The 24848-nt window shown below is 40.2% G+C and overlaps 1 protein-coding gene across 1 annotated transcript in view; it reads left to right on the top strand.

The window, feature by feature from the left end:
* The first annotated feature begins 7555 nt into the window (after window positions 1–7555).
* LOC117428201 (tyrosine-protein kinase CSK) overlaps window positions 7556–24848 on the top strand; it is a 98886-nt gene continuing 81593 nt past the window's right edge. Inside the window, exon 1 of the mRNA XM_034901491.2 lies at window positions 7556–8092. The gene's annotated coding sequence lies outside the window, so the exon portion shown is untranslated. The remainder of the gene's footprint in view (window positions 8093–24848) is intronic.

Raw genomic sequence — 24848 nt, 5'->3', positions numbered from 1 at the left:
TTTGACTTGAAAAAAGAAAAAAGGACCAGGGGTCATAAATGGAGATTAGATAAAGGAATATTCAGAACAGAAAATAGGAGGTACTTTTTTACACAGAGAATTGGGCAGCAGTGTGGAGTAGTGGTTAGGGCTCTGGACTCTTGACCAGAGGGTCGTGGGTTCAAACCCCGGTCGGGGACCCTGCTGTTGTACCCTTGGGCAAGGTACTTTACCTAGATTGCTCCAGTAAAAACCCAACTGTATAAATGGGTAATTGTATGTAAAAAAAATAATGTGATATCTTGTAACAATTGTAAGTCGCCCTGGATAAGGGCGTCTGCTAAGAAATAAATAATAATAATAATAATAATAATTGTGAGGGTCTGGAACCAACTCCCCAGTAATGTTGTTGAAGCTGACACCCTGGGATCCTTCAAGAAGCTGCTTGATGAGATTCTGGGATCAATAAGCTACTAACAACCAAACGAGCAAGATGGGCTGAATGGCCTCCTCTCGTTTGTAAACTTTCTTATGTTCTTATGTTCTTATGTTCTTAGACATCACGTTGTAATACACACAGTGCATAAACATCATGCTGTAATACACACACTGCATAGACATCATGCTGTAATACACACAGTGCATAAACATCATGTTGTAATACACACACTGCATAGACATCATGTTGTAATACACACACTGCATAGACATCATGCTGTAATACACACACTGCATAGACATCATGGTGTAATACACACACTGCATAGACATCATGTTGTAATACACACACTGCATAGACATCATGCTGTAATACACACACTGCATAGACATCATGCTGTAATACACACACTGCATAGACATCATGCTGTAATACACACACTGCATAGACGTCATGCTGTAATACACACACTGCATAGACATCATGTTGTAATACACACACTGCATAGACATCATGCTGTAATACACACACTGCATAGACATCATGTTGTAATACACACACTGCATAGATGTGCATTATAAATATCATATGGGAGATAGTGAAATTGAAGAAGGGAACTATGAAAAAGACCTAGGAGTTTATGTTGACTCAGAAATGTCTTCATCTAGACAATGTGGGGAAGCTATAAAAAAGGCTAACAAGATGCTTAGATATATTGTGAGAAGTGTTGAATTTAAATCAAGGGAAGTAATGTTAAAACTCTACAATGCATTAGTAAGACCTCACCTAGAATATTGTGTTCAGTTCTGGTCACCTTGTTACAAAAAGGGTATTGCTGCTCTAGAAAGAGTGCAAAGAAGAGCAACCAGAATTATCCCGGGTTTAAAAGGCATGTCGTATGCAGACAGGCTAAAAGAATTGAATCTATTCAGTCTTGAACAAAGAAGACTACGTGGCGATCTGATTCAAACATTCAAAATCCTAAAAGGTATAGACAATGTCAACCCGGGGGACTTCTTTGACTTGAAAAAAGAAAAAAGGACCAGGGGTCATAAATGGAGATTAGATAAAGGAATATTCAGAACAGAAAATAGGAGGTACTTTTTTACACAGAGAATTGGGCAGCAGTGTGGAGTAGTGGTTAGGGCTCTGGACTCTTGACCAGAGGGTCGTGGGTTCAAACCCCGGTCGGGGACCCTGCTGTTGTACCCTTGGGCAAGGTACTTTACCTAGATTGCTCCAGTAAAAACCCAACTGTATAAATGGGTAATTGTATGTAAAAAAAATAATGTGATATCTTGTAACAATTGTAAGTCGCCCTGGATAAGGGCGTCTGCTAAGAAATAAATAATAATAATAATAATAATAATTGTGAGGGTCTGGAACCAACTCCCCAGTAATGTTGTTGAAGCTGACACCCTGGGATCCTTCAAGAAGCTGCTTGATGAGATTCTGGGATCAATAAGCTACTAACAACCAAACGAGCAAGATGGGCTGAATGGCCTCCTCTCGTTTGTAAACTTTCTTATGTTCTTATGTTCTTATGTTCTTAGACATCACGTTGTAATACACACAGTGCATAAACATCATGCTGTAATACACACACTGCATAGACATCATGCTGTAATACACACAGTGCATAAACATCATTTTGTAATACACACACTGCATAGACATCATGTTGTAATACACACACTGCATAGACATCATGCTGTAATACACACACTGCATAGACATCATGGTGTAATACACACACTGCATAGACATCATGTTGTAATACACACACTGCATAGACATCATGCTGTAATACACACACTGCATAGACATCATGCTGTAATACACACACTGCATAGACATCATGCTGTAATACACACACTGCATAGACGTCATGCTGTAATACACACACTGCATAGACATCATGTTGTAATACACACACTGCATAGACATCATGCTGTAATACACACACTGCATAGACATCATGTTGTAATACACACACTGCATAGATGTGCATTATAAATATCATATGGGAGATAGTGAAATTGAAGAAGGGAACTATGAAAAAGACCTAGGAGTTTATGTTGACTCAGAAATGTCTTCATCTAGACAATGTGGGGAAGCTATAAAAAAGGCTAACAAGATGCTTAGATATATTGTGAGAAGTGTTGAATTTAAATCAAGGGAAGTAATGTTAAAACTCTACAATGCATTAGTAAGACCTCACCTAGAATATTGTGTTCAGTTCTGGTCACCTTGTTACAAAAAGGATATTGCTGCTCTAGAAAGAGTGCAAAGAAGAGCAACCAGAATTATCCCGGGTTTAAAAGGCATGTCGTATGCAGACAGGCTAAAAGAATTGAATCTATTCAGTCTTGAACAAAGAAGACTACGTGGCGATCTGATTCAAACATTCAAAATCCTAAAAGGTATAGACAATGTCAACCCGGGGGACTTCTTTGACTTGAAAAAAGAAAAAAGGACCAGGGGTCATAAATGGAGATTAGATAAAGGAATATTCAGAACAGAAAATAGGAGGTACTTTTTTACACAGAGAATTGGGCAGCAGTGTGGAGTAGTGGTTAGGGCTCTGGACTCTTGACCAGAGGGTCGTGGGTTCAAACCCCGGTCGGGGACCCTGCTGTTGTACCCTTGGGCAAGGTACTTTACCTAGATTGCTCCAGTAAAAACCCAACTGTATAAATGGGTAATTGTATGTAAAAAAAATAATGTGATATCTTGTAACAATTGTAAGTCGCCCTGGATAAGGGCGTCTGCTAAGAAATAAATAATAATAATAATAATAATAATTGTGAGGGTCTGGAACCAACTCCCTAGTAATGTTGTTGAAGCTGACACCCTGGGATCCTTCAAGAAGCTGCTTGATGAGATTCTGGGATCAATAAGCTACTAACAACCAAACGAGCAAGATGGGCTGAATGGCCTCCTCTCGTTTGTAAACTTTCTTATGTTCTTATGTTCTTATGTTCTTAGACATCACGTTGTAATACACACAGTGCATAAACATCATGCTGTAATACACACACCGCATAGACATCATGCTGTAATACACACAGTGCATAAACATCATGCTGTAATACACACAGTGCATAAACATCATGCTGTAATACACACAGTGCATAAACATCATGCTGTAATACACACACTGCATAGACATCATGCTGTAATACACACACTGCATAGACATCATGCTGTAATACACACACTGCATAGACATCATGTTGTAATACACACACTGCATAGACATCATGCTGTAATACACACACTGCATAGACACCATGCTGTAATACACACACTGCATAGACACCATGCTGTAATACACACACTGCATAGACACCATGCTGTAATACACACACTGCATAGACATCATGCTGTAATACACACACTGCATAGACATCATGGTGTAATACACACACTGCATAGACATCATGTTGTAATACACACACTGCATAGACATCATGCTGTAATACACACACTGCATAGACATCATGCTGTAATACACACAGTGCATAAACATCATGCTGTAATACACACACTGCATAGACATCATGCTGTAATACACACACTGCATAGACATCATGCTGTAATTCACACACTGCATAGACGTCATGCTGTAATACACACACTGCATAGACATCATGTTGTAATACACACACTGCATAGATGTGCATTATAAATATCATATGGGAGATAGTGAAATTGAAGAAGGGAACTATGAAAAAGACCTAGGAGTTTATGTTGACTCAGAAATGTCTTCATCTAGACAATGTGGGGAAGCTATAAAAAAGGCTAACAAGATGCTTAGATATATTGTGAGAAGTGTTGAATTTAAATCAAGGGAAGTAATGTTAAAACTCTACAATGCATTAGTAAGACCTCACCTAGAATATTGTGTTCAGTTCTGGTCACCTTGTTACAAAAAGGATATTGCTGCTCTAGAAAGAGTGCAAAGAAGAGCAACCAGAATTATCCCGGGTTTAAAAGGCATGTCGTATGCAGACAGGCTAAAAGAATTGAATCTATTCAGTCTTGAACAAAGAAGACTACGTGGCGATCTGATTCAAACATTCAAAATCCTAAAAGGTATAGACAATGTCAACCCGGGGGACTTCTTTGACTTGAAAAAAGAAAAAAGGACCAGGGGTCATAAATGGAGATTAGATAAAGGAATATTCAGAACAGAAAATAGGAGGTACTTTTTTACACAGAGAATTGGGCAGCAGTGTGGAGTAGTGGTTAGGGCTCTGGACTCTTGACCAGAGGGTCGTGGGTTCAAACCCCGGTCGGGGACCCTGCTGTTGTACCCTTGGGCAAGGTACTTTACCTAGATTGCTCCAGTAAAAACCCAACTGTATAAATGGGTAATTGTATGTAAAAAAAATAATGTGATATCTTGTAACAATTGTAAGTCGCCCTGGATAAGGGCGTCTGCTAAGAAATAAATAATAATAATAATAATAATAATTGTGAGGGTCTGGAACCAACTCCCCAGTAATGTTGTTGAAGCTGACACCCTGGGATCCTTCAAGAAGCTGCTTGATGAGATTCTGGGATCAATAAGCTACTAACAACCAAACGAGCAAGATGGGCTGAATGGCCTCCTCTCGTTTGTAAACTTTCTTATGTTCTTATGTTCTTATGTTCTTAGACATCACGTTGTAATACACACAGTGCATAAACATCATGCTGTAATACACACACTGCATAGACATCATGCTGTAATACACACAGTGCATAAACATCATGCTGTAATACACACAGTGCATAAACATCATGCTGTAATACACACAGTGCATAAACATCATGCTGTAATACACACACTGCATAGACATCATGCTGTAATACACACACTGCATAGACATCATGCTGTAATACACACACTGCATAGACATCATGTTGTAATACACACACTGCATAGACATCATGCTGTAATACACACACTGCATAGACACCATGCTGTAATACACACACTGCATAGACACCATGCTGTAATACACACACTGCATAGACACCATGCTGTAATACACACACTGCATAGACATCATGCTGTAATACACACACTGCATAGACATCATGCTGTAATACACACACTGCATAGACATCATGCTGTAATACACACACTGCATAGACATCATGGTGTAATACACACACTGCATAGACATCATGTTGTAATACACACACTGCATAGACATCATGCTGTAATACACACACTGCATAGACATCATGCTGTAATACACACAGTGCATAAACATCATGCTGTAATACACACACTGCATAGACATCATGCTGTAATACACACACTGCATAGACATCATGCTGTAATTCACACACTGCATAGACGTCATGCTGTAATACACACACTGCATAGACATCATGTTGTAATACACACACTGCATAGATGTGCATTATAAATATCATATGGGAGATAGTGAAATTGAAGAAGGGAACTATGAAAAAGACCTAGGAGTTTATGTTGACTCAGAAATGTCTTCATCTAGACAATGTGGGGAAGCTATAAAAAAGGCTAACAAGATGCTTAGATATATTGTGAGAAGTGTTGAATTTAAATCAAGGGAAGTAATGTTAAAACTCTACAATGCATTAGTAAGACCTCACCTAGAATATTGTGTTCAGTTCTGGTCACCTTGTTACAAAAAGGATATTGCTGCTCTAGAAAGAGTGCAAAGAAGAGCAACCAGAATTATCCCAGGTTTAAAAGGCATGTCGTATGCAGACAGGCTAAAAGAATTGAATCTATTCAGTCTTGAACAAAGAAGACTACGTGGCGATCTGATTCAAACATTCAAAATCCTAAAAGGTATAGACAATGTCAACCCGGGGGACTTCTTTGACTTGAAAAAAGAAAAAAGGACCAGGGGTCATAAATGGAGATTAGATAAAGGAATATTCAGAACAGAAAATAGGAGGTACTTTTTTACACAGAGAATTGGGCAGCAGTGTGGAGTAGTGGTTAGGGCTCTGGACTCTTGACCAGAGGGTCGTGGGTTCAAACCCCGGTCGGGGACCCTGCTGTTGTACCCTTGGGCAAGGTACTTTACCTAGATTGCTCCAGTAAAAACCCAACTGTATAAATGGGTAATTGTATGTAAAAAAAATAATGTGATATCTTGTAACAATTGTAAGTCGCCCTGGATAAGGGCGTCTGCTAAGAAATAAATAATAATAATAATAATAATAATAATTGTGAGGGTCTGGAACCAACTCCCCAGTAATGTTGTTGAAGCTGACACCCTGGGATCCTTCAAGAAGCTGCTTGATGAGATTCTGGGATCAATAAGCTACTAACAACCAAACGAGCAAGATGGGCTGAATGGCCTCCTCTCGTTTGTAAACTTTCTTATGTTCTTATGTTCTTATGTTCTTAGACATCACGTTGTAATACACACAGTGCATAAACATCATGCTGTAATACACACACTGCATAGACATCATGCTGTAATACACACAGTGCATAAACATCATGCTGTAATACACACACTGCATAGACATCATGCTGTAATACACACAGTGCATAAACATCATGCTGTAATACACACACTGCATAGACATCATGCTGTAATACACACACTGCATAGACATCATGCTGTAATACACACACTGCATAGACATCATGTTGTAATACACACACTGCATAGACAACATGCTGTAATACACACACTGCATAGACATCATGTTGTAATACACACACTGCATATACATCATGCTGTAATACACACACTGCATATACATCATGCTGTAATACACACACTGCATAGACACCATGCTGTAATACACACACTGCATAGACATCATGCTGTAATACACACACTGCATAGACATCATGCTGTAATACACACACTGCATAGACATCATGCTGTAATACACACACTGCATAGACAACATGCTGTAATACACACACTGCATAGACATCATGCTGTAATACACACACTGTATAGACATCATGCTGTAATACACACACTGCATAGATATCATGCTGCCAAAAAAATAATGAAAATGTGTGTGAAGTCGTGTCTCTGCACTCGCACTCCACCAGAGGGCACTACTGGCTTTGGCGTCGGGAAAAAGCCCGTCCTCCCCTCTGTGCGCGCTCCCTTCTCTTCCCACAGTGCGCGGCTCCGCGGAGGCGCATGCGCACTCAAGCTGTCTCACGGAGGGACCATTTCCTCTTGGAGGCCTGTGCTTGCAAAGAGAGTAGAGGTTAGTCTGCGCAGGGACTATATTTTATTTTTAAAAATATAACTGGATAACTGCGAGATACAACTATATCTGTGGAGAGCAACACAGAGCAGCTCCTTTCTGAGTCGGTGCTGCACTGGGAGCTCGCGGCACGTTGTTTATTATTCATTACCGCTGGAGATTAATTATAAATACCACTCGGAATCGCTGAGAGAACATTGTATCTAAAAAAAAAATCGACTTTCTTCTTTGTTTCTGCAATACTGTGGATCGCTTTCTGAAGACAGATTATATATTTTGTAATTACAAATATTATTTGTTCATTAAGACCCGCTGCAGCCGTTGTGTTCATTAATGGACTAGCTACCCAGACGTAGCATCTTGAACACGGAGTTGGTATTTACTTGTATCTACACCCGAAGGAAAGGAATTACAACGCAGCTTCCAAAAAGGCAATACAAGGTGAGTGCACAAAGAACCGTTGCCGTTCAGTTTGAACAGAGTCGTCTTTTCTGCACCGCTGCATAACTCCGCTGTTAGGGTCGCTATGCTGATATGGTCGCCTACGCTATGCTGTGTATGATGTTGATGTATCTTGCCGGGCTGGGTTGCCAGTATTTTGATTTGAATAGCTGCTTGTGATCGTGCTACACAACCTTTTTAACTATAAACTGGACCTTACCAGGATATTTGTATGAGTTTAGTAATGGAAGCTAATTGTAAAACACGCTATGATGCCACCTAATAAAGGGTGCAGTTGCGTTTAAAAAGGATGCAGTGTCACACATATTGGTAAATTACTGTACATCTAGCTTCCGTATACATTCTGGGCAGTACTGCAATTATAAGATGGATACTTAACTATTTTGTGTTGCATATGTGTTATTTATGTATGTCTTTATTAAAAAACCCATTCCTGTAACTTCCTTCTTTGGGTGCTGAGAAGTGTTGACGGGGTTGGCCTGCGATTCATTTTGCTCGGGCTAGTCTCTGGCTCCGCAGCCGATGTATTCATACCGCGACATTGTCATTTGGCTGCACCTCTGTGCATATGCTGCTAGGTTTAGAATGTGTTGGTCGTTTCCATTGCTGCTAGACTCGCTTTGTGTCCATTCTGACAACCGCAGTTGTTCTTTCCATGGAAACAATCATTTAAAAAAAAAAAAAAAAAACCCAAACAAAAAAGAACACCAGGAACTTCCTATATTAGTAGAGCCAGTAGTAGTCGCGGTGTTGCACGACATCCGAGCTCCACAGTCAATGAAGTGAAAAGCTAGCTTCTCCATCCTGGTAATTTGAGAGCCCTGCACATCGAGATATGCTTTGCTACAATGAGAACCCCCGCTAATTGAATTACAGTTTGACTTCACTAGAGGCTGTTAAACATATATACACTAATATGTTCCGCTTTTGTGAATTCCCATATTTTAAGCACAGTTAAACAGCAATGTCCTTGCATGTCCCATCTTTGTACCTGTTAATGTGTGATAAATCAGTAGTACAGCATGTGCAATATATATCGTGCATTCTGTACATACAGTTCAGAGCAATGTTCTGGATATTGCCCTGGCTACAGGCTTGCAACAGTAAGGTTGTGGATATTGCCCTGGCTATAGGCTTGCAGCAGTAAGGTTGTGGATATTGCCCTCGCTACAGGCTTGCAGCAGTAAGGTGGATATTGCTCTGGCTACAGGCGTGCAGCAGTAAGGTTGTGGATATTGCCCTGGCTACAGACTTGCAGCAGTAAGGTTGTGGGAGGATCATTTGGGTGAGAAATCACCATGGACTGATTCATGTACTGTATTGAGTTATACAGTAGGTACCACGTGGTATTATTTCAGCCTTGAGTAAATGTCAAAATTAGACCCCTGCCTAATGTTAATATTAAAAACCATGTACATGAAGTTGAGTTCCGGGACCTTGAGAGAGGGTTTCTTTTGATACCTAAATAAAGATGGATTTATTTTAATCACCTAAATACCAGTGGCCTGAACATGTAGAAAGCTGTTCAGAAGTATCTGTGTACCCTGGGCAACCCAGTCTCTGGGTAGAAAGTGTCATTTTTTTCTTTGTTTGGAAACCCAAGAACCTTGTTTTGTTTAATTCAGAGTGGCAACCCTTTGAGAAAGAGGGACCTAACAGGCTGTTGAATAGTGGGACACAGATAGGTTCCTATTCCATCCATTACAATGCCTCTGCTGAGCCACAGCATGTCTGAAAGAGGGATAGGCACTCCTCAAAAGAGGGCACACCTCTGACAGCCTCAGTATCTAGAACGAGTGCTCATGTCCATCTCCAGTGACCTCTGACAGCCTCAGTATCTAGAACGAGTGCTCATGCCTATCTCCAGTCACCTCTGACAGCCTCAGTATCTAGAACGAGCCCTCATGCTCATCTCCAGTCACCTCTGACAGCCTCAGTATCTAGAATGAGCGCTCATGCCCATCTCCAGTCACCTCGTGCACGTTTCCCATGCTGAGAGTTCTTTTATCTGGTTCACAGTTTTGCTTCTGGTGAAGTTTTTGACCTCCGCACACAGCATTTAAATGTCCTGCCAGTTTGGTGTTGCAGATGCAGGCAGGCGGTGAGTGACACAAAGCAGTCGGGTATCCCCAGGGAGCGTGGCCATGTTAGATAGAAGGATGTTCACAGACAGGAGTCCAAAAGGGAGGGGGATCAGCACAGGCTTTCATTACATTAACATTTATTTCCTTGTTTTACCAGAGCCTGTTGAGGCAGGTGTCTCATTTTGAATGGGGTCCTGGTAAGATTAAGCACAAATATTTATTTATTTATTTATTTATTTATTTATTTATTTATTTATTTATTTATTTATTTTTCATTTTATATAGTGCCTTTTGTACAAAAGTATCACAAAGCACTGTACAGTACATCGCAGAAAAAAACCACAATACATTTGTATAGCATGTCACACATACAACTGCCACAATCAGACCATTTAAATATCATATTTAAATAACAGTATACACATAATACAAAAACATCAATTTTAAAGTTACATTAAAACCCACTAAGATAAGAAAACCAGTAACCCCTGCAAATAACTAGGTGCTAATCTATTCAGGGACGTGTTAGTTAACAGCAAAATCTTAAACCCAATTCTATACTACACAGGGAGCCAGTGTAAGGCCAGTGGAGGCCAAAACTAAGGTAATATGTTCACTTTTCCTGGTTTTAGTCAGAATTCAGCAGCGGTATTCTGAACAAACTGCAAGCGGGATACCACACGTTTTGGGAGACCAGAAAAAAGTGCATTATAATAATCAATTTGGTGCATAATAATCATGCATTAGTCTCTCAGCATCAGATACGGAGAACTGTACCGGAGGAAAGTGAACCATTTCTCATTTTTTAAATGTAGGTATTAATAACACAAGAACATCTTTTAGTAGTTTTGTAGGAATAAGATCAAGAGAGCATGTAATAGCTCTCATATGTTGAAATCAGCATCCTTGTAATCTAACACAGAAAGGTCATGCTTCAGGGTGTATCAGGGATCAGTACTGAAACATGAACTCCAATATAAAGGGCCTTGTAATCTAACACAGAAAGGTCATGCGTCAGGGTGTATCAGGGATCAGTACTGAAACATGAACTCCAATATAAAGGGCCTTGTAATCTAACACAGAAAGGTCATGCGTCAGGGTGTATCAGGGATCAGTACTGAAACATGAACTCCAATATAAAGGGCCTTGCAATCTAACACAGAAAGGTCATGCTTCAGGGTGTATCAGGGATCAGTACTGAAACATGAACTCCAATATAAAGGGCCTTGCAATCTAACACAGAAAGGTCATGCTTCATGGTGTATCAGGGATCAGTACTGAAACATGAACTCCAATATAAAGGGCCTTGTAATCTAACACAGAAAGGTCATGCGTCAGGGTGTATCAGGGATCAGTACTGAAACATGAACTCCAATATAAAGGGCCTTGTAATCTAACACAGAAAGGTCATGCGTCAGGGTGTATCAGGGATCAGTACTGAAACATGAACTCCAATATAAAGGGCCTTGCAATCTAACACAGAAAGGTCATGCGTCAGGGTGTATCAGAGATCAGTACCGAAAGATGAACTCCAATATAAAGGGCCTTGTAATCTAACACAGAAAGGTCATGCGTCAGGGTGTATCAGGGATCAGTACTGAAACATGAACTCCAATATAAAGGGCCTTGTAATCTAACACAGAAAGGTCATGCGTCAGGGTGTATCAGGGATCAGTACTGAAACATGAACTCCAATATAAAGGGCCTTGTAATCTAACACAGAAAGGTCATGCGTCAGGGTGTATCAGGGATCAGTACTGAAACATGAACTCCAATATAAAGGGCCTTGTAATCTAACACAGAAAGGTCATGCGTCAGGGTGTATCAGGGATCAGTACTGAAACATGAACTCCAATATAAAGGGCCTTGTAATCTAACACAGAAAGGTCATGCGTCAGGGTGTATCAGGGATCAGTACTGAAACATGAACTCCAATATAAAGGGCCTTGTAATCTAACACAGAAAGGTCATGCGTCAGGGTGTATCAGGGATCAGTACTGAAACATGAACTCCAATATAAAGGGCCTTGTAATCTAACACAGAAAGGTCATGCGTCAGGGTGTATCAGGGATCAGTACTGAAACATGAACTCCAATATAAAGGATCTTGTAATCTAACACAGAAAGGTCATGCGTCAGGGTGTATCAGGGATCAGTACTGAAACATGAACTCCAATATAAAGGATCTTGTAATCTAACACAGAAAGGTCATGCGTCAGGGTGTATCAGGGATCAGTACTGAAACATGAACTCCAATATAAAGGGCCTTGTAATCTAACACAGAAAGGTCATGCGTCAGGGTGTATCAGGGATCAGTACTGAAACATGAACTCCAATATAAAGGGCCTTGTAATCTAACACAGAAAGGTCATGCGTCAGGGTGTATCGGGGATCAGTACTGAAAGATGTTCCAATTTCCATTATTGTGTTAGTTGCAAAGCAGTAAGTTTATGTCATTTACAAACCTGTTCGTAAGTCATCCTTTATTCAAACATGCTGCTAATGCTACAAAACTAACAATCAACTTGAGCAATCGGATATGTTTACTTAATGTTATGAACTTTAGAGAGAGAGAAAACCCATTTTCTATTTGTTTAAATTGGACCAGTACCAGCTTTGGTTCCCATTTATTGCGGCTGCTGTAGTGTAAACTTGTGCAGACCTTGCAGACTGCTTGCCACCATGTGCAAGCTGTTTTCGGAACAGGCACACTTCTGCTATTTCATAGTGAGAAAGTTAGAAATGGCATCTTCAAGCTTTTCAGCTGAGGAAGCTGAAACGGAAGTTAAAAAGAGGATTTCTTTTTTGTCTAAAATTGTGTTTTTTTTTTTGTTACACAGATAACGTTTTACAGGAAACTATTACATAGATGATCAACATCACGTGATATGGTCATAACCTTATTAAATATGTAAAAAAAAAAAAATAAATTAAAACCATGCATCGTACTACCGTGCAGCTTTAATGTGCCTGCAAGCGTTACTGATAAGCACCCCATGTGACACGTATTGTAGTACCACTCACCACAATGCAAGGTTCAGCACTGAAGTGCTGTGCAGTTCCACTGGCTAGAGGCATCCTGCACTCTAAAGAGACTGCCTCCTTTGTGTGTTTATTTGTAAGAATTTGGATTCGCAACATGACAGAGTAATGGAGTGAACATGTTAGGGATGGGAAGTTTAAACCTATAAACTCTAAAGAAGTAATTAAACATTGAATAATATGCTAGACGTATAACCAGTCACGTGACACATTTCACCAAACGCATATTTTTTAATGTATTATTTTTAGTAATTTATCATCATTAGGTGTCTACTTAAATCTCGTTAAATTTACGTATTTTTCACGGGTATGTTGCGGAATAAAATTAGGATTTCGCGGACATGTTTAAACATTAAATAAACCTAAGTAGACAGTATTTCAGAACACTATAAAGCCTAAAAATAGTGGTACTTGCTTCCTTACTAAAACAGAGTGCTGGCATTTGTTAAAGGCAAGTATGCAGCATCCCCTTGCAGTTGACTTGCCCATACATTGAGACTGCACGTTCTGCATCCACTGAATTGGTTGGAAGTTAAGGCAAAGCTTTGCCAAGTTATACAGATGTGAAAATCGATTAGAAACAGCCCAAAAACTCGGTTACACAAGGGCATCTGGCATACTTTAATGAAGTCAATGTATGCAGCACGTTCGCTGTCATGTTATTTGTCCCATCCAATAATTTATTTTATTAGTACCGACTCAAAACAAAGAAGACGTGGCTATTCTATTCAGGTCTAAAATTCCAACTGTAAGCAGCAGGTTGAAGCGAGGTGGCTGTGCTGGATCGTTTTAGTACTGATTTAACTTGCAGAATACTTCTTGTCTGCGCTGACTTCCCAGTTTGGTTTCTGAAAGCTGTTTATTTTACGTTCTGTTCAGCAGCCTCTGTAGTAGCCTTTTGTTTAATGTGTGATTCTGAAGCTAAATTGCGATCGATCGTATTTTCTCCAAATACACATTAAGATATGGAAAACAATTACCTCAGTCTGCATGTAGTTTATTTGGGAAATATCTTGAAACGATCATCAGCCGAAATATAGTTTGCTTTCTTTGTCGTCCATTTCTACTATTTTACCTCCAATGCTGAAAACTAGATTTTAGCAACCTAAATGAAAACAATGCAGCACCAACTTTGTCCCGCCCCCTCCTGCACAGTACAGGTCACATAAAAGCAGTAAAGACGCACGGATAGGCTGATTAAAACTTTGTCATTTGAATAGTAAACAAGAACGTTAACTGCTTTGGAGAATTTATTTTGTAAATGTTACTTGTGGACATTTTTTGTTTGTTTTTTGCTTAAGTGCACTGCACACGGGACGGCGAAGGAATAAAAATGGGCTATCTGCAGAAGGAAGATACGTAGTTTGCGTCACTGCGTTGTGCAGTAGTTCCTTTAAACAAGTTTTTTTTTTCTTTTTTTTCCTCTCCGTACTTGTTTGTATGCATTGGCCCCTAAGAGGTGAATTTCGCGGTGACCCCTCAATTTCACGATTGCCGCGAAATCGCGAATTAGGTAGGTCCCTAATCATCATATACAGCAGCCCGTCGCATTTCCAAATTCTGTGATGCCCCAGTAAGGGCGGATATTATAAAAAGGAAGGGGTTTGGCAGTTGCCTCCAAGTAGTTTTTCTAATTGGTGCAACAGAAAGATTGACACTGGGGCGGGTTTTATTCTCGGTTGATCTGGCGCTTCATTGGTACACTGTGTGTTCATGCTGTAGTGGGCTTGGTATGGTAATTTTTTTCAGACGTTTGTTGTATATTTTTAATAAAATTGCATCTCTAAATAAAGGAACAAGCCAAAGTCACGTTTGGAATTATTATGAGGAACCGGACGAGAAAACCGAGGTATGTAAATAATTATGCCAAACAAAATTGTAGAGTGTCACTAAGGAGGGCGCGACTGACTAAAGAAAGAGGCAGTTCTGTTAAAAATAAAAAAGATAGAACATTTTAAAGAAATACATAAATGACAGCTAATTAGGCCAAGTTCTTACTTTTCAAATGAGCCGTTGACGATTACTCTAGGACTTGTAGAACCGGAGAAATTGTGTTTGAAGTGGCGAGTGTCAGTGAAACTACAGTGAACAGTGCAGTGTAGAAAAAATGTTTTCCTGGATTAATGTAAATCGCGTATTTTTTCCGAGATTGAACCAAAAAAAAAGTCCCGATTTAGCTAAATACATAAATGTTAACAAACACAGTGTTAAAAGTAGGAGTGTAAGGGCAGCTCTTCAGCATACAGTGCCAAATCAAACACGTCAATGGGCATGGGCTTGCATGTTAAGAGCTATGCACACCAGATGCGAGCTTGCAAATCAAAATTAAGACAAGCAAAGCGAGTGGCGTGAATGAAGCGAGCAAATATAGAAATACATTTGTTGTATTTGAATTTTGCTATGCGCCGTTTGCGTCGCAATGGACCAATCAGAAATAAGGTCAAAGGTAGCGGCTGTCAGACTGTCAATGTCTCGCACACGCAGAGATTACCACAGAAATAAAAACATCTACATCAATGAGAATTTAATTATTAAAGTCGAAAAATATAATGGTCTTTATGATGTCAGTGTCTGTGGTTATAAAGACAATAAAAAGGACGCACAAGTCAAGAAATAGCAGAGCAATTGGAAATTGATGGTATGTTTATTCTCTTTATTTCACCTTATTTTTAGTCTTAAGTGACAGGGAGCACCACACACTGGTTTTGTATTTCTGTAAAGTGATGCTTCTTTGTTTTAATAATGTTGACCAATAATAATAATCACATTAGCTCTTTTACAAGCCGGTGGTATTCCCTAAACTGTTTCTTTTTTTAGTGTGTGGTGTTTCCATGCTCTTCTGTGTTTCATTTATTTTATTTCGTCTCCGCAAAAGGAGACAGTCTTTTCTTTTCATGACTAGCTACATTTTTTTGTACTTGTGCTGTTTTCGTGTCGTTTGCTTCGCTCCCGATGTGCATACTGTATTTTGTGAAAACCTCAGATTTAATTGCTGAACGATAATGTTTTTCAGATGTATCTGTCAGGTAACTGTTGAATCGCCAAGTTTAAACAAAACAAACAATATTTACATTCACTGATGTATTTGTTAGAAACCCTGGTTTAACATGTCAAAATGTTCACTCGAAGTGTAAAAAAAAAAAAAAAAAAAAAAAAGGTTTCCAGACTGATTTTAAATGTTGAATTTGTGATCCGCGTTTATATTTAGCTAAATCTGGACTTTTTTGTGGTTAAAGAAAAATACACAATTTACACAAAATCAGGGAAAAAAACTGTTAAAGTATAAAGTTATGGTCTAACGTTTTTATATGGGGGGGTGCGACAAAATGTATGCTAAAAAAGGGGGGGGGGGGGGGCGGCATTTAAAAACTTTGCGCAACACAAGTTCAATGCTTCACCATTTGAAATGAAAACCATTCAGAATTACTGTGGATGGAGGTACTGAATGTAGTAAAAAGCAAACATCCAGAATAAACCAAACAGAATGCTCTAGATGGCGACTGTGAATACGTTGGCACACTTTCAAAAGGATTTTTGGGTTATGTATAGGCTTTAATTTACCAGTACACTTTTACGCAGATCATTGATATCTATGTAATCTCTCAACAAAGGGGATTAAAAAAAAAAAAAGAAAAAACAATAAATGGATTTCCCGTTTTGTGGCACTGATCCCTGAATTAATATAACAATGTATTGGAATATGTGCATTTGATAGATTCTGTAACATATGTAAGTGTTAATGTTTTCTAATTATTATTGGTCTTGTTTTGTTCTTTTGAATATTATAATTAAAACAAAAAAAAAAGGTTCAGTTTGTGCCCACAGGGCCTGGTACATCTCAATAGCGCAGTACAAATACCAGCATGATTTACTCAGCCTTCTCATGTCCAGCCAGCTAAATTGCCGTCTACTTTTCTACATGAGTCGCCTAATATAGTTATTAAAAAAATAAATAAAAAAGTTTTTACAGTGCTCTTATGTTCCAGTGAATAGTATTAAAATGTTTATTTATTTTCTTCTAGTAAAATAGTGGCAATTTCCACAATTTACGTATAAGTCGAGTAAAACAGCGTTTCTTTTCCGGACTTATGTTTCTATGGACACCGTGAATCGCAATGGACCAATCAGTTTCGAGCTTACAAGCAATGTTGGTGATAAAAGCCGAACGATGAAGTGGGTGTCAAATCAGTTACCACCCACACACACACACTCCCCTGAAGAAAACAAATGACAGTGGAGGTGAGTAATGCCACAACTTGTATATATATATATATCATTTTTATTGCACACTTTCAGTCGTTGTAACTAAACTTCTTTTTGAGTGCACCGTCTCTAATTGCCATCAAAACCAGGCTTACCCCATTTCCATAGTAATTTGTTTCCCCCGGTTTTGCTTTTTGTTGAGAACCAGTTCTGCCATTTTGATTATAAACGAAGCACTGTTTTGTTTTAGTTTTTCAGCACATGCCAATCATTTTCTGTGACTTCAGTTGAATCCCGTTGTCAGCAGCTTAAATTCCTCCTTTTAGCTGTATTGACTGTTGTTTTGTTAGACTGATTCTTTACTCATTTAACTGTGCATATTTTTTATATTTTACAACATAATGTATATCGAACACGAAATATCTGAACCCGTTAATGCGAATCGGTTTGAATCTTTGTACTCCTACGCACTCAAGCCAGCTGTATCGTTGACTCATCGATCTGAGTGCCTCTCGCTCTGGCAATGTTGAGCTACAACAGTATTATATATTGAATGTCTTAAGTAGACTGTATACAATCAGTGTTAATCACCTGTACCCTTTTCCAGGGTCCTACATAAACATTCATGTGATTTCTACATTAAGAGGTTGTGCTATAATTTAATAGAAGTTAAAGCTAGGTAGCTGTCTATTGCAGTGTTTTGTGGCAGACTGCAAGCACCAGCCAAAAAGGGAAGCTGCTCCAGATTTCTTCTGCTAGCTCGTCAAAGGAAGTGGTATGTCTGTTTGTGCTAATCTGTATTAATAAAATGAATAAGAAATATCCAAAACCATTTGTGTGTGCAGTATAAATGTAATGTGTAGTGGTTTTCTTTTTCAACATTACTCTTTTCCATTTGGTAATTCATTTCCATGTTTTTCCATTTCATAGACCTGTTACTTGATATATATGTGCTGGACTTTTACTTTCAAGCTACGTTGTTCAAGTAAATGCCAACACATTCTTATTTGTATTTATTTTAATAAACCAACAGTTAAAAGAATTGAAAAAAATACATTAAAAAAGAAAGAAAAAATACAACCTACTGTAGAAATCGCATTGTTTACAGAAATTGTAACAAAAACGAACTTCTGAAAACTGTAAAATAAACTGTGTTCGAAATCACAGTTCTCGCACGCATTTTTATGTATATTTATTTTTGTTTGTTTGTTTGTTTATTCATACACCTGCGCATTCTTGGACTCTAGTTAATGAGAAATGGCGTCATGGGAAAGTATGTACACTCAGAATCTGGAAAGACTGAGAATGAATGTAACGACTGGTGGTTCCATGAATATTTTTAGAAACTTAAAATTGATCTTGTTTTTTTTATAAAATTTAAAAGACAAATGGAATACATGAAAAAATAGAAAACAAAACACAGCTCATGGCTTCCTGTATTCAAATGTACTACCAATTAATACAGCTTCTTATCTTATGTCTTTAATTTAGAAATTGCTTCACATTTTTCTCTTCTGGCTGACTTGGTATTATGGTATCTATATAATGTGACATTGTGTGTTGTGCCTGAAATATAATTTCTGTGTTTCACTGGTTTTGTCTTTCTTCCCCACTTTTTTTTGTGTGAAATAAGTTATTGCAAAACCATACAGTTTGCTTATTTGGACTTTAATTACTTGGACATGTACTGTGTGCCAAGACAAGTTTGTGGTTTTAAAATTATGCAGGATTTAGACCCCTGCAAAACCCTGAAACTGGTTTTCAGTGGGGGCACCCGCGCCGGGGGAGGACCCCCATACCCCCCTGCACCCGCGCCGGGGGAGGACCCCCACACCCCCCTGCACCCGCGCCGGGGGAGGACCCCCACACCCCCCTGCACCCGCGCCGGGGGAGGACCCCCACACCCCCCTGCACCCGCGCCGGGGGAGGACCCCCACACCCCCCTGCACCCGCGCCGGGGGAGGACCCCCACACCCCCCTGCACCCGCGCCGGGGGAGGACCCCCGCACCCCCCTGCACCCTTCTACTTAGGATTTCTAGCCTCCTTCTTTAAATGAAAATGTTAAGACTGTTTACTAAGAAAAATCATAAAACAATAGAACAAATTCCCTTTTTTTTATTCTGTTGATTTTTTTTGTATTACAAGCAGGACAGCCACTATAAGATCTTTACCTTTATTAAAAATGTGCACGGATGAATCTACCACTTAATCCAGTAATGCCCATAAATTAACTGATCAAAAATTTGAATCGAGTGACAGCCCTAATTTCAATATATACAGTGCCTTGCGAAAGTATTCGGCCCCCTTGAACTTTGCGACCTTTTGCCACATTTCAGGCTTCAAACATAAAGATATGAAACTGTAATTTTTTGTGAAGAATCAACAAGTGAAGTTGAACGAAATTTATTGGATATTTCAAACTTTTTTAACAAATAAAAAACTGAAAAATTGGGCGTGCAAAATTATTCAGCCCCCTTAAGTTAATACTTTGTAGCGCCACCTTTTGCTGCGATTACAGCTGTAAGTCGCTTGGGGTATGTCTCTATCAGTTTTGCACATCGAGAGACTGAAATTTTTGCCCATTCCTCCTTGCAAAACAGCTCGAGCTCAGTGAGGTTGGATGGAGAGCATTTGTGAACAGCAGTTTTCAGTTCTTTCCACAGATTCTCGATTGGATTCAGGTCTGGACTTTGACTTGGCCATTCTAACACCTGGATATGTTTATTTGTGAACCATTCCATTGTAGATTTTGCTTTATGTTTTGGATCATTGTCTTGTTGGAAGACAAATCTCCGTCCCAGTCTCAGGTCTTTTGCAGACTCCATCAGGTTTTCTTCCAGAATGGTCCTGTATTTGGCTCCATCCATCTTCCCATCAATTTTAACCATCTTCCCTGTCCCTGCTGAAGAAAAGCAGGCCCAAACCATGATGCTGCCACCACCATGTTTGACAGTGGGGATGGTGTGTTCAGGGTGATGAGCTGTGTTGCTTTTACGCCAAACATAACGTTTTGCATTGTTGCCAAAAAGTTCGATTTTGGATTCATCTGACCAGAGCACCTTCTTCCACATGTTTGGCGTGTCTCTTAGGTGGCTTGTGGCAAACTGTAAACGACACTTTTTATGGATATCTTTAAGAAATGGCTTTCTTCTTGCCACTCTTCCATAAAGGCCAGATTTGTGCAGTATACGACTGATTGTTGTCCTATGGACAGAGTCTCCCACCTCAGCTGTAGATCTCTGCAGTTCATCCAGAGTGATCATGGGCCTCTTGGCTGCATCTCTGATCAGTCTTCTCCTTGTATGAGCTGAAAGTTTAGAGGGACGGCCAGGTCTTGGTAGATTTGCAGTGGTCTGATACTCCTTCCATTTCAATATTATCGCTTGCACAGTGCTCCTTGGGATGTTTAAAGCTTGGGAAATCTTTTTGTATCCAAATCCGGCTTGAAACTTCTCCACAACAGTATCTCGGACCTGCCTGGTGTGTTCCTTGTTCTTCATGATGCTCTCTGCGCTTTAAACGGACCTCTGAGACTATCACAGTGCAGGTGCATTTATACGGAGACTTGATTACACACAGGTGGATTCTATTTATCATCATTAGTCATTTAGGTCAACATTGGATCATTCAGAGATCCTCACTGAACTTCTGGAGAGAGTTTGCTGCACTGAAAGTAAAGGGGCTGAATAATTTTGCACGCCCAATTTTTCAGTTTATTTGTTAAAAAAGTTTGAAATATCCAATAAATTTCGTTCCACTTCATGATTGTGTCCCACTTGTTGTTGATTCTTCACAAAAAATTACAGTTTCATATCTTTATGTTTGAAGCCTGAAATGTGGCAAAAGGTCGCAAAGTTCAAGGGGGCCGAATACTTTCGCAAGGCACTGTACTTTGGTGTGTACGTGTGTTTTTTTTTTTTTTCCTTTTTAATTAATTTATTTTTATTTATTTTTATCTTTATTTTTTACTGTAGTTAAGTCTTGCGATGATGAAATGTTATTTGCTTAATTTGAGGTTATTTGCGCGTTAAATACTAACCAGGGCTGTCAGTGTACATCTGAATGTAATATTAAGAGAGTGTGTGTGTGTAGATATGGTTTAAAAGCTGACACCTGCATAGCATTTAAATGTTCATAAAAATGTACCAAAACCACATCCCTAGAACATGTACAGCAACATGCCAGAGTAACGGGGTTACATGTACAGTATGGTGCTTTGCAACATGCCAGAGTAACAGGGTCACATGTACAGTATGGTGCTTTGCAACATGCCAGAGTAACAGGGTTACATGTACAGTATGGTGCTTTGCAACATGCCAGAGTAACGGGGTTACATGTACAGTATGGTGCTTTGCAGCATGCCAGAGTAACGGGGTTACATGTACAGTATGGTGCTTTGCAACATGCCAGAGTAACGGGGTTACATGTACAGTATGTTGCTTTGCAACATGCCAGAGTAACGGGGTTACATGTACAGTATGGTGCTTTGCAGCATGCCAGAGTAACGGGGTTACATGTACAGTATGTTGCTTTGCAACATGCCAGAGTAACGGGGTTACATGTACAGTATGGTGCTTTGCAGCATGCCAGAGTAACGGGGTTACATGTACAGTATGGTGCTTTGCAACATGCCAGAGTAACGGGGTTACATGTACAGTTTGGTGCTTTGCAACATGCCAGAGTAACAGGGTTGCCATTTTTCTATGAGAGAGACAGAGAGACTGAGAGAGACTGTCTGGGAGGCAGGGTGGGCAGAGAGACTGAAAGAGACTCTCTGGGAGGCAGGGTGTGCGAGTGGTTAGAATGGAGAGACAGGGAAGCAGTGTAGGGCATGACGTTTTTTTATCCTGAGTTGCAGCCTGTGTGACTCACTGACTTGGGCAGATGTAGAGGCAGACACACGCCATCCTGTTGTCAGGGAGATAATGAAGACATTGTTGCAGGGGCCAGTCCCATAATGAAGCTCTCGTCCTCTGTCTGTGGAGCTCATGGCAAACATGCTGGTCTCAAAAGCTCCATGTAGCGAGGCTCTATCACTGCGAGAGGGAACTGCTGGACTGAAACATGCTGGTCTCAGAGCTCCATGTAGCGAGGCTCTATCACTGCGAGAGGGAACTGCTGGACTGAAACATGCTGGTCTCAGAGCTCCATGTAGCGAGCCTCTATCACTGCGAGAGGGAACTGCTGGACTGAAACATGCTGGTCTCAGAGCTCCATGTAGCGAGCCTCTATCACTGCGAGAGGGAACTGCTGGACTGAAACATGCTGGTCTCAGAGCTCCATGTAGCGAGCCTCTATCACTGCGAGAGGGAACTGCTGGACTGAAACATGCTGGTCTCAGAGCTCCATGTAGTGGCGCTTGATATCACTGTGCGACGGAACTGCTGAACTGAAACATGCTGGTCTCAGAGCTCCATGTAGCGAGCCTCTATCACTGCGAGAGGGAACTGCTGGACTGAAACATGCTGGTCTCAGAGCTCCATGTAGTGGCGCTTGATATCACTGTGCGACGGAACTGCTGAACTGAAACATGCTGGTCTCAGAGCTCCATGTAGTGGCGCTTGATATCACTGTGCGACGGAACTGCTGAACTGAAACATGCTGGTCTCAGAGCTCCATGTAGCGGGGCTCTATCACTGCAAGAGGGAACTGATGGACTGAAACATGCTGGTCTCAGAGCTCCATGTAGCGGGGCTCTGTCGCTGCGAGAGGGAACTGCTGGACTGAGTCCCTTATCTGGAGCTCCTCAGCACGGGAAAGGGGGTGGGCTGCTTGATTTTAACAGCCCTCTGTAATGTTATGAGTCACAAAAGGAAATGCTTTACCAGTGATTCGTTGTCTTTTTTATAATTTGAAATCCGCCCCAAACAAGTGGCCTAGTGGCTGACTGCAGACTCCTTTGGTTTGGGGAGCCAGAGGTTCAGTCTCTATTTTGAGTACTCAGTAGCATGCTGGAGAATCTTCAAGGCAATATCAGCATGTAGCTTTTTCACCCACTGTTGCATCACACGCACGACTGAATCGGTGTGATGATTGAGTGCACAGTGACTGTGGCTGGCAAATGTTTCTTCAGCTTTATTCCTTGAAGCCTTAAGACGTACATATTTTAAATTAAAGTGTAAGGTTGGTTATTTTTCTAGTGCAGCTTGGATAATTCCATTTATTTGATTAGTCATAGTATTGTGTTCAATCAGTGTTTATTTATGTCATGAAAACTGAAAAACAAGATTACAATCTCAGTGCGATGTTCTGTAGAAAGGACTGGCCTCCATGGATAGATACACAGCTTCTCTTCGTCTCTAAGCTGTTGTTTCAGTGGGAATGGGAAATTAGCCCGATCAGCACCACTGGCACTCTCTTAGGTGTTTGCACCTGCTTGTAGTGGATATCTCAATCTGGATAATGAATATAATGCAGCTCTACGAAAGAAAGTGATCACACTGCAGTACAGTACCTAATGCACGATCATCATGCTTTGAAAATTTGGTTGTGAATGGAAGTCACGTGGCTTCAACATGTGTGGATCCTGCATTATTTAGGTTGAGTGGATAGGGTATACATACAGTAAGTCAAGTAGCCTACTTACTGCTTGCCTGCTATTCCATCCAGTTTTATCTAAACCATTCTCTTTAAATGAAGTGAAAATTATACTCGTTGACCCTCTCATGCAGTTGCAGAGTGGCACATTGCTGTAGCACAGGCACATGTTTCCACACAAGCGTAACAGAGCAGCATGCTTTACTACTGTGCCTCTGTGTGGCACTGAATATCTCTCTCTGTCTGTGTATCTCTGTGTGTCTCGTGTTTGTCTGTATCTGTATGTGTCTCGTGTGTCTGTATCACTGCGTGTCTCTCTCTATCACTGCGTGTCTGTCTGTGATCTCAGATCCCCCAGGTTACTCACGTTTTTATCTGCTTCATTTTCATCTCATTTGAATTCATGACGCCTTGAATAAATGGCTTGCCCTGTGCAAAGTCTGTGCATTATTAAGATGGATACAAACAGGTTTGTGGGATTTTTCCCTTTCTGTATAATTGCCCTGATTTTTCACTTCCTGTTTCCCTGAAATAAGTCGCAGCAGGATTGCAGAATTGTCCTAATTTAGCACCTCTGCATGTGCTCTTAAACTGTAGAGACTTTGAAGACATCCCAGGAAGATCTGCATCTCCTTAGCAAAGATGCCTATAGGATAGTACAGCAGCGTACAGTACAGACCTGCAGTCTGTATTACTGGAAAGTCCCCTACAAGCAAAAGTAGGAGCAGACATTGTTAAAGTAATTGTACTGCAGCTATCAAGAAGGTTATAAATCTTGCCATGTTGCACTTCCATTACATATCTCTCAAATGTGTAGAGTGTTTTAAGTTGAAACGACTTTACAGTAGGTCAAAGGAAGCTCCCTGTTT

Source organism: Acipenser ruthenus, chromosome 21, assembly GCF_902713425.1.
Source record: "Acipenser ruthenus chromosome 21, fAciRut3.2 maternal haplotype, whole genome shotgun sequence".
Classification (NCBI taxonomy): domain Eukaryota; kingdom Metazoa; phylum Chordata; class Actinopteri; order Acipenseriformes; family Acipenseridae; genus Acipenser; species Acipenser ruthenus.
This window is presented reverse-complemented; position numbering and strand designations above follow the sequence as displayed.